An 11249-nucleotide genomic window follows, 5' to 3' on the forward strand; every position below is an offset into this window, starting at 1 on the left:
ACATGTTCTTCAATTTAAATATTTGAATGCAAGTTTATATCGAAACATGGTTTATATCAGTCTTTGATGCATAAAACGCGACCTCCCCCTCTCTCGGACTCTTGTTCTCTCTCTCTCTCTCTCTCGCCGACAATTTTCAATTCTGTCGCACGCATCCGACACAAAAACCTTGTTCGTCCCTCTCCCTTTCTCTCCATCTCTCTCTCTCTCTTTGTGTGTGTGTGTGGGGGGGGGGTCTTTCTAGTTCGCATGCATATATACACCATCTATAGGTCTCTCTCGCACACTATGTATGATACTCTAGCTAGTCCAAGCTAGATATCTTGGGTGCACTCACCGTACGCACACAGATTCCTTGGCTCTTTGCCTGTAACTCTCTCACGCACCACTATGTCATCTTGGAGCTCTTCCCCCCCTCTCTCAAACTCTCCATCCACCTGGGTCACACATACACATGCATATCTCACTCGCACTCGATAGGCCCATCTAAAACTCTATCTCCCCCCCTCGTTCTCTCTCCATCTCACACGCGCACACACACAATCTCATGCCCAGCTAGCCAAGTATGATGGTCTCTCACTCAATTGCAGGCACACGCAGTCCCCCTTTATGTATATGACTAGCTAATCTTAGTCTCCATCACAAACATGTGCATGGTCTATCTCGATTTCTCTCGGGCATCTTTCTATCGCGCACGCACTCCCTCGATCTCCCACCCATACAGTCCCCTCACGATCTCAACGGGATCTCTCTATCACAAACACACCCTCTCTCCCTCCTCATGCGTCCATGCCATCCATGTGTCCCTCTCGACCTTGTTCCTTGTTGTCCACACCTCTATTGGACATGTGCTACAGGGGTGTCTCTCTCCGTTGCAAACAATCACACACTAGATATCTTTGTGTATCTCCTCGCCTCGCTTTTCCATCTCGGAGATGCATGCGTGATATGTTCGCATAAGAAACAAAAAAACACACACACTCTCTAATTTATCGTTTGTTGTCACTTTCTCTTTCACACACATACTCTTTTTGCACACTTACTCATTCTCCTTCACACGCACTTGATCTTTCTCGACTGAGGCACTCTCCTCGGTCTATAGCATATAGATTTATTGAAAAGTCAAACATCACAAAGTTTGACCATGTACGCGGAGAAAAAGAATTACATCTAGTACGGCAAACATATGCCATTAGACTCACCATGAGATGTAGTTTTGTATGATGTATCTTTGGTATTGTAGATATAAATAACATTTGTGTAAACCTGATCAAAGTTTCCAAAGTTTGACTTCTAAAAAATTTACATGCACTGCATTATCGAGCGAATGGAATATCTCTTTCCCCCTCTCAGCTATCTGACGCACCACTCAACCTTATCGGGGCTCCTCAATCTTTCTCAAACTTTATTGGTCAGTTTGGTTCATGACCTGACCCTCATGCCTTGATGGCCGATACTACCTGGTGTGGACGTGAGATGTAAAATATTTCTGCCTGGGCAGGCTTGTGTGGTGCTGAAGCGTTTGGTTCATGCTTGGGCCAGGCAAAGCATCAACGTCCCATCAATCAATCCATGCATCAATTATTTAATGCTAATATCCATCCATGTTGCTGTTAGCCTCGTGGTCACACGACTAGGCATGACCAGGCGTTCGAAATCGGTCGCCTGGGCCAGGCTACTTGCAGTGTCTGGAGTTCAGCCAGGCTAATTAAAGTGCAAGGGAACCCAGACCAGGCGGGCTTTCTTTTTCACAGGGTAGCAACCAAACAAGCGTGCATGAAATCCAGCCACAACCCCAGGCCAAGCAAAAGATGCTCAGGACGCAAGCCAAACTGGCCTTATATCTCCCTGGTTCACACATACACATGTCTCGCTCGCGCTATACATATAGACCCACCCAACACTCTCTGCCCTTGTTCTCTCTCCATGTGACACGCACCCCCTAAGTACCATAATCCATCAATCCATCATAGGCGCAAGCACCCCCCTCCTAAGTATGATTATCTCTTACTAGCCAACAGGAACACACGTATTGTCTCCTTCCATCCATACGTCTATCTCAATATCTCTCGGGGCATCTTCTATCGCGCACACACCTTGTCACTCAATCTCCCACCCATGTAGTCCCATCACGATCTCTAGGGGATCTCTCTATGAAAAACACACACCCTCTCCTCCCATGTCTGCATTTTCTCCGTACATCTCTCTCGACCTCTCTCCCTTGTTTGTCACACCCCTCTTGGCCACGTGCTAGGGGTCTTGCTCTCTCGGTTCCAAACAACCACACACTATCTCCTCATCTTGCCTCCGTTGTCAAAGATGCATGTGTGATATGTTTGCATAAGATACACACGCTTTTTCTCTACTTTTATCTTGTGTTGTCCATGTCTCTTTCACACACACACACACACTTTTTTCACTCTCTCTCTCTCTCTTGTTAGGGACTCTGTCACGTCCATAAGCATATGGATGTTTTGAAAAGTCAAACCTTAGAAACGTTTGACCAGGTATATGTGGAGAAAAACATTTACATCTGGAACGATCATTAGATTCATCACAACATGTACTTACTTCATACTATCATTTATCTTTGGTATTGTAGATATGAGTAATTTCTTTATAAACTTGGTCAAAGTTTCAAAAGTTTGACTTAAAAAAATGTTGGAACTACATTATCAAACGGAGGGAGTAGCTCTTCTCTCTCTCTGCTATCTCTCACGGGCCTCCCCTCTCACTCGAACTCTCTATACCGACAAATTATATGCTCACTGTGTCAGCGTATAGCTCCATATATTGTTTAGTTGACCGGTCAACCAATCCACATGCTGCCTTGTCAGCTTGCGTTCTGTATATTGGTGTGTTGGTCCATGTGGCAGTGGGTGAAAATAAGTAAACTAGAGGCCCATCTGACACGCGGTGAAGTAAACAAAGTTGAAACCACTCGGGGTAGCACCCCGCACGCTAGTAAATTGAGGGCGCATTAAGGACAAACTTCTTGCGCGCGAAGGACGCACTCGCGCACAATTCACCACTGTGCGACGGCATGCACAGAAGGACGCACTCGCGCACACCCAGCACACAACACACACCAGCACACGTGTACACATCTAGGAGTAGAAGGCCGTGGAAAAATCTGGCGTGATGGTCGCTGCCGGAGCCGTCCACCCCCAATCTTGGTGTTTCGTGCAATCCACGGGCATCTACGCATGGGAAATTATGTCAAACAGGGCTAGTTGTAAGTAGGCTAGCTCTACAGCCATGATGATAGTGACTGCAGACGGTGAGGCTGACTATGGTATGCCGAACACGGCGCCTATACTCAGGTGTCATCTCCGGCGCAGGGTCTTGTCACTTCACTGTGAGGAGCGGCACGTAATAATTTGACCAATGGGTAGTACAGTGCTAGTACTCCTACTACTACATTGGTAGTACTACTACTAGTACTAGCAGCACCACCGTCTGGATTTAGGAGTACTACCACTGGCACCGAGGAACGTCTCCAGGTAGTATTGCTTGAGGCCGCCAGGGCGAGGGGCCGCTTGGACGACAGCTTCGTCTCCTTGTTCGATGAGGTCCTCATCGGTTTCCTCGACAAGTTCACCGTTGTCAAGAAGCTTGCGGACGACTTTGATGTAAGCCTCCAGCCGACGCGCCCAGGCTCTGCGATGCCCGCCACCCTCAACGGCCACTATGGTAACAACCTCTTCGACGCACTGGTGGCCCTGCGACTGCCCGCTGTCGCGCCGGAGAATGTCCACCTCGAGGTCGCGCTCGCCGCGCAGCGCCTGGCGCAGCAAGACACCATCGACATAATCACCCACGTCTACACGCAAATCGTCCACAAGGACTACTACATGCAAGAGGAGGACGATAGGACGCTGGCCTTCTTGGAGCGCAGGGCAACCTTGGACGGCACTGTTCAGAAGCACGTTGAGCTCGCCGCCAGCGCCGCTGCTCCTCACACGTCGGTTGGTGACCCGCGCACTAGGGCGTGAGGATGTCGTTGAACGTTGATGGATCCGTATGTATTTTTATCTTTCCGTCAAATCCATGTAGTAGTATATGATACTATAGTAATTATCTTACCATTTGCATCAACTTCATAATTTTTGTACGTACTCCATGCATGAATGGCGCCAGAACCAAACTTCTCATTACTCTAGGCAAAATTGTTATTTTCTATCTATCGGTCGCGCCATGGAGCAGAACCAAATTTTACAAGCTACGAGTTCAAAAGGAAAAGCCTGCCGTGTTCGCATCGCACCCCCACACGGTTGGTCCGGCACGCCGCTCAAGCGGGGATGCGTGCGGTGTTGCATTTTCACTTACAAGTGGGACCGCAGTTGAGCAAACCGACTATCGGTAAACCCCAACCCCGCCCACCACGCGATGGCTGAGAAAACAGGAGGGAGAAGAGATGGCTGTAGCACGGACTCCAAGAAAATTGGTGTCGAATGGGACTCGTGTGGGTGGCGTGTGCCGTACTGCTAGACGTGAATGCTACTGAGTTATGGCCCATGCCACCCCACTATATCGAGCCTATATCGAGGTACGTAGAACAAATTTCCTGCATTCCGTGCTCAGCCCTCCTCTATCTCTCTTCTCAGCTAGCCAACGGACGCGCGGAGCCCATCGTCTGTTTGCTCACATGCGGCCCCACATGTCAGTGAAAACGCAAGAGGACCCACTGAACCTGCACATCTTTCACCTCGACGTGCTGGTGATGAAAAACAAATCCAATAAAGATCTTCGGTGGCCGCTTTTGGAGTTACTCAAGAGTAGTAAGATTCTATTTACAGTTTAACCCAAGATGCACATCTCATGGCTTCAACTACCACTCTATTTTCTTTCATGACACGACCTGGATGCTGGATGTCCCACGTGTCGGCAAAAGGAGGAAGAACCCGACCAAATCTTCGGTTCTGCTCTCGGATTAGACTAGTTGTGCCAACTTAAAAAATTTATTGTGTACTCCCTCCGTTCCAAAATACTTGACTTCCATTTGTCCAAAAATGGATGTACCTATATACTAAGACATGTCTAGATACATATATATTTTGACAAATAGAAGGCATGTATTGTGCAACGGAGGGAGTAGAATGGATGCAAGTTTTTGTATTGGGAAGAAGAGTACATCCATATATTGATAGAGCGCAATTTAGTAGATGTTCTATCACTTTTAGCTGGCACAGACGCAAGATCGAGCCTCCGCAGATCAACAATGAATGCATCGAGAAGGCACTAATCCAACTTACAAGAGTAGTAAAATGTATTCTTGTGGTTCTTGTTTTCTTTGGTCTTGCTTTTCTAGTCAAAATTATCGTTGGAGTCCATGCAAAACGGAGGTGCGTTTGGGGTCGTGCGTTGGAGTTGGCCTTACAAGTGGGACCGCAGTTAAGGAAACCGACTATCGGCAAACCCCCACCTCGCCCGCCACGCGATGGCTGAAGTTAGAGAAACGACAGGGTTGAAGAGATTGCTCTAGCACGGACTCCAAGAAATAATATGGTGTCAGATGGATGTCGTGGTGGTGGCGTGTGCCGTACTCTTGGACGTGAATGCTTGTTCTGGCCCATGCCACCCTACTACTCCCTACTACTTACTCCTACTATATGGTACTAGTATCGAGGATTCGAGGTGTTGGTTACGTACAGCGAACGCATTAATATATGGCTACAGTAAAAACACCCGCCCGACGCGTGAAGCATCTGAAGCTAGTACAAATAGTGTACTACTATTGTTGATTGGCCTCATCCAATAACTTGTTGCAATGCACTTACAATTATGTATTCGGAAAATATTTTTTTGCCTCGTCGCACCACTCACTCAGAGAAGCGACTCGAAAGGCATTCATAAATTTAGTAAGTTTATCACACGCATATCATTTTATTACATACAACAGGTCATCAACCCACATCGACAACGAGGATACATTATAAATACTAAAGTTTTCACCACACAACAAATAATAAGTAATGAAATGAACTTCAACTCAACCATTCCTCGGTGTTGGAAACGCTTGCTTTGAACCACAAGTGATTCTCTGGGACGGGCCATTGATTGTCGATCTGGAAACCAATGCAACACTGATCATCCAGGCTGAAGTGGCCTACTATATCCCTACCAGGGTAGGGAACCACACAAATGTCCGAGGTATAGACACAGTTGCTTCTCATAAATGTGTCAACAACAGTTGGATCGCCTTTCACCATCATCGGATAGTTTTGTCCAAGGAAGAGCGAGTTTTCCCCAAGACTATCAATTCTGTACCAGGGAGAAGGAGTTGGTGCTAGCACACTAGTATCCATCCCGAATACCATGCAACGGGTGTTGGAATAGGTCCGGAGAGTGCGACCATGGGAGACACCTGCTTCCTTAGCAGTAACATCATCAGTGGGCTGTATACACACAAGAAGAGGTGATCCATCGAAATTAGTTGCCAGGCGCCACAGAGTATATGGGCGCTGCTCGTCCTCATGCTCGTGATCATCACCATCGTCATCTCCCCCTTGGTTATAAATTTTTTCAAGTATAGGTGGTGGGATGTTCACAGGACCTTGGAAACATAAGAAGAAGGTTAATTAGTAAAGGGAAACTTGCTAACCTGCATGCATGTGGATGAAACAATTATAATTATGGTGGAAGACAAACGTACCGAAACTATGAGGATGCCATGCAAAAACAGTGCCACGAGTGGTGGCAGCAAACACAAGGCGCTCGTATTGAATTGCATCACAGTACTCATCCGTGTACAGAAACTGATTTTTGAGCAATATCCATCGAGTGAAACCATCAAGGACGGCAACAAGCTTGTCGAAGATAGCAACAACATCATAGTTGCTGTAATTCCAAGAGCAGTTGGGAACTCGACAAATTTCTATCTTCCATAGAATACAGTCACCATGATCGTATTTGAACGTGCATACATTACCGGTGTGCTCAACCTCTGGGCAGTGTGCTGAGATTTTTGGAAGTGGAACCCGGTGACGAGTGTACACATTCACAAGTTCCCACTCGCAGTTGGACCCAATGTAAACAACCCAATATCCATTTGCGCCCGCCCAAGCCTTTCCCCCAAGCGATGGCATCTTAACATCATACGTATCATTATCAAGCGGCATCAACTTGCACAGGGCGAGGCCTCCGTCGTGCCGGCGCCAGTCATCATCAGGGTCACGGCGAAGAAGATAGGGGAGATCAAACCGCTCCTTGACTCTTGGGTTCTTTGTAATGATGCTATTAGTTGAGTCGAGAATGGGCTTGAACGAACCTGCCATGCTAGCCGAGGTGATGACGTCGCACCGATCAATGAGTTCCTCCACCACGTCATCTTTCAGATTGGGGCAAGAATAACGGGGTCGTTTCTGGCCTGTTCCCTCCATGGAGAAGACGGTCGAACAATGGTAGAAGAAAGGGTGAAGGGCTGAAGGAAAATGGAGGAGGGAGAGGAAGAGCGTGCGACAGCAGTTCCAAATCGAGAGGGAAAGGCGAAGAGTTGGTGGACGGTTGCGAGTTTGCCGCGGTTCACGAAGAGGCGCCCCGGCCTACACGTCCGTTCGGAAATACTCCTACTACTCGCCGTCGTCTCACTGATATGTTGGAACGGGACCACATGTCAACGAAACATGGTGTGTAATTTCTCGTGCAAAATGCGATCTGGCCGCGTTGGCCCGAGGTGCCGCATTAGTTATCGACCTTTATTTTTTAATGGCGTGCCGATCAGTTTTGAAGCATGACTAACTGGTACTGTACGCAGAGAAAATATAAACTACTCTACCACTACTCCACCTCCAGTACTAGTAGTAACAAAAAGATATATAGGCTGGAGCTTGAGCGCTTTCTTGCTAAGGGCTGCCCACTTGCTTCTCACACTACCACCCTCTCTCCAGATCTAAAAAAGACGACCCCTCTCTCCCTCCTCACCGGTGGTCACAGATCCGCCGGGGAAGAAAAGGACGTGCATCGTTGACGCACTCATCGTCGGCGAGCGAGGTCACACACTGACGACGGCCGTCCTCTTAGACCTAGCGCCCGCGCGGGATGGCCTCCGTCCCCAAGCTCACTGCCGTAGTGTGTGCGGAGGACGACGACCACGAGCGAAGCCACTTCCCGCCGACTCTCAGGTATGCTACCTCTTTTCGAACCATAACCTTGTTCCTATTGCCTCATCTGCCACGTCGTTGCATGTGGATCTTTTTCCACTCCACCATCTTCCCAATTTGCTATCCTCTGCTCTGCTGGCCACGCAGACGAAAACCATAATTTGCACTATTAAAGGAAACCCTACTTCATGCAGACTAATCCATGTCTGGGTTGAATAAGGAAAGGAAGGGAGACTGTACTATCCAAGAGAGTAGGCATCAAACCCGCATCTAGGTTGAAAAGGGGAAAATCAGTAGCTAAGGAACGAGTCTCGTGTCTCTTGGTTGAATAAGGGTAGAAAGGCATGACAACGCAATAGAGAATGACCAGGTCGATCGGTTTGTTGTCCTCGCATAGGAAAAAGGTGGCTAAAGAGAGCAAAAATGGGACGTAATCCACATATGCTGCCTGGATATTTGTTGCTCTGGGCAACCATACCTCCCTCACCACTCTGCGTCCATGGAGGTACATCGTACTGGTGCGCCCACTGTCCGAATGGGCCTCCCATGCTCTTATTGCCACCTTTTTTGCTGTTAGTATAATGCCAGCAGTCAAGTCAAGCAATGCTACTGCTAAAGTGATGCCACATTTAACTAATGCCGCTCTCAGTCTAATGCCACCGATAAATTTAAGCAATGCCATTTAATGTCACTGGATTATTTCAGGGTTAGCTGTTGATTGTGGATGTATTAAAGATTTTTCAGCTAAGGCATTCTAATGCTGTTGCACAGCCAGTATACCAACGATGAAACTTGTTACTACCTTTAGATTTTTGCATTGTTAATGCTTATAGATTACATACCTCACTTTCATGAGATAAGTTAATTTTTTGTACAGTGTCACCAAAATGCCAAGGCGCTGATGTCATTTTATTTTGGTTAAACTGCACAGACAATTATGAAGACAAGAGGAAAGGTCAAGAGTGGGCACCTCCTCCTCCGGCTGTTCTCTTGATTCGTTCGATCAAGTTTTTATGTTTGATCGATTATCAAGATTGGGATAGCAATTTTTAAGGTCCCCCCGAGTTCGAAATGATATTTACCTTGGAGGTACATGGTTTGCAATTTTTTTATACTGTCATTAGTTAATAATGCAGTTACCTTCAGACTTTTGTATTTGGTTTAATGCTCATGCAGAGCTAGTATACCAATGCTGAAACTTGTTACCTTTATATTTTGTATTGTTAATTCTTATAGAAACCTTACAGTGCTAGAGTTTATTGAAATCTGTTCAGTAAAACCATTGTACTGTACCCTGTAATAAACTGACTATTCTACTGTTGCACTAGCCACTGGATTAGTGTATATTTGTAGTATTCGAATGGTGTTGCATTAGCATATGGACATAAATAAAGTGTGGCAAGCTTTCCCAGATATGTGCTCAAGAAAACTACTACCTGTTTTTCTAAATACTAGACGTTTGGGTACTTTAAATTGAACCGCGAAAACGTCTTATATTAAGGAACAAAGGGTGTCGAGTTCACTCAAATTATCCCGGTAAAGCTAGTCACACCTTTGTTAAAATTAATGTTCATTATGTTATCGGAGGAGGTCTATATGTTTGTCTCTAATGCCTGTCGACTACATACCTGACATCATGATGTAATGTTAAGTCATTTCCTTTTGTACAGTGTCACTGAATTATCAAGGCGGTGATGGCATTTTATTTTAGTAGAACTACACAAAATTTGCTTAAAAGAAGAGGAAAGGTCAGGAATGGCTCAGTTTTTCAGAAAAAACTATGTATGCCTTCCTGACATCAGCTGCTGTTGCTTTATTTATTCCTTCAAACAGGTGGTTAGAAACAGTCTTGCTACCTTTTCCCATTATGAAATTGGAATGCTTATATTTGTGAGTCTATGCTTCAACTAGTGCCACTTTTAGAGTAATCACACTTTCAATATCTATGCAAACAGGGATGCTCGATTTTAGTGGAACTGCACAAAAAGTCCAACTGGTTCAACATTAGGAGCATGTTTTTTCCAAACCTTTATATCCAATTGGTGGCACTATGAGCTGTTCATTACGAAGGTACATGGTTTGCTACTATCTTGCTACTCTTTTTGTATTGTCATTAGATAGTAATACTAGTGGTTTGCATGTGAATTTATTGGCAGGGTGGACCTACATTGGAGGTGCAGGACATGATTCAATGATTGGATGCTCAATTTCGGTTGTATTGATTTCACCTCTTCCATCACTGCGAACATGGATATCCTTGGTCTGATGAAGAATAGGCGCTATATTTTGCTCTGAACCAGCAAATCAATTCAGTATGAAATTGTCCAGGGCAAAACATAACTGTATCAGATTGTCCAGTGCAGAACATGACAGATGCTAAGCGGAAGAGACATGTTTAAACCGAAAATACAAGGTGTGGTATATGTTTACTAGCTGCTTGATATTTGTGCAGACAGAGATGTGTGCCCATTGCTATTTGGCAAACAAACAAAGTGTCCGCAATTTTGGTTGAATTGCACAAGAGAATAGTATAGTCACTACATGCAGTGCCATTTGAAAATAGACACAGAAAGATTGGATAGTCACTTCATGGACTGCAGAAAAGTAGTACTGCACTATTTATTGGCCAACACTAGGTGCTTCATTGCTTTGGTCTGATTATACAATGGGCATCATTTTGCCTAAGTTAAAGTTTGTATTCCGAAAATAGTCTTGCGGTGTGATCGAGAGAAGACCAAATCATATTGCAGTGGATGTTCCTCCATCATGTGTGGTTCATTCTCATGGTTCCAGCTGTTGGTGAAACCACTTACATTTGCAAGAGGAATTGTAGACTTCACAAACAAATTTGTCTTTCAGTCTGTACTGAATGGTGGCCAAGAGAAGCATCCATGTTAGTAGGAAAGAACAGATGTTTTTTCTAGATCTCTGCTTTTGGAGCTACATATTTGTATATGATCTGTTATTGTATATCTTAATATTTTTGTTGTTGATTTGTTATTGTATATCTTAATATTTTTGTATATAAACTTGGTCAAAGTTTGTAAAGCTTGACTTTGACCAAAGCTAATATGCGAACTAAATAAAAACGGAGGGAGTACCTCCTTTCCGGTTTGCAGGGCTTAATTCAAACCTCTCACCAACCAA

This window comes from Triticum aestivum, chromosome 5A (assembly GCF_018294505.1).
Source record: "Triticum aestivum cultivar Chinese Spring chromosome 5A, IWGSC CS RefSeq v2.1, whole genome shotgun sequence".
Classification (NCBI taxonomy): domain Eukaryota; kingdom Viridiplantae; phylum Streptophyta; class Magnoliopsida; order Poales; family Poaceae; genus Triticum; species Triticum aestivum.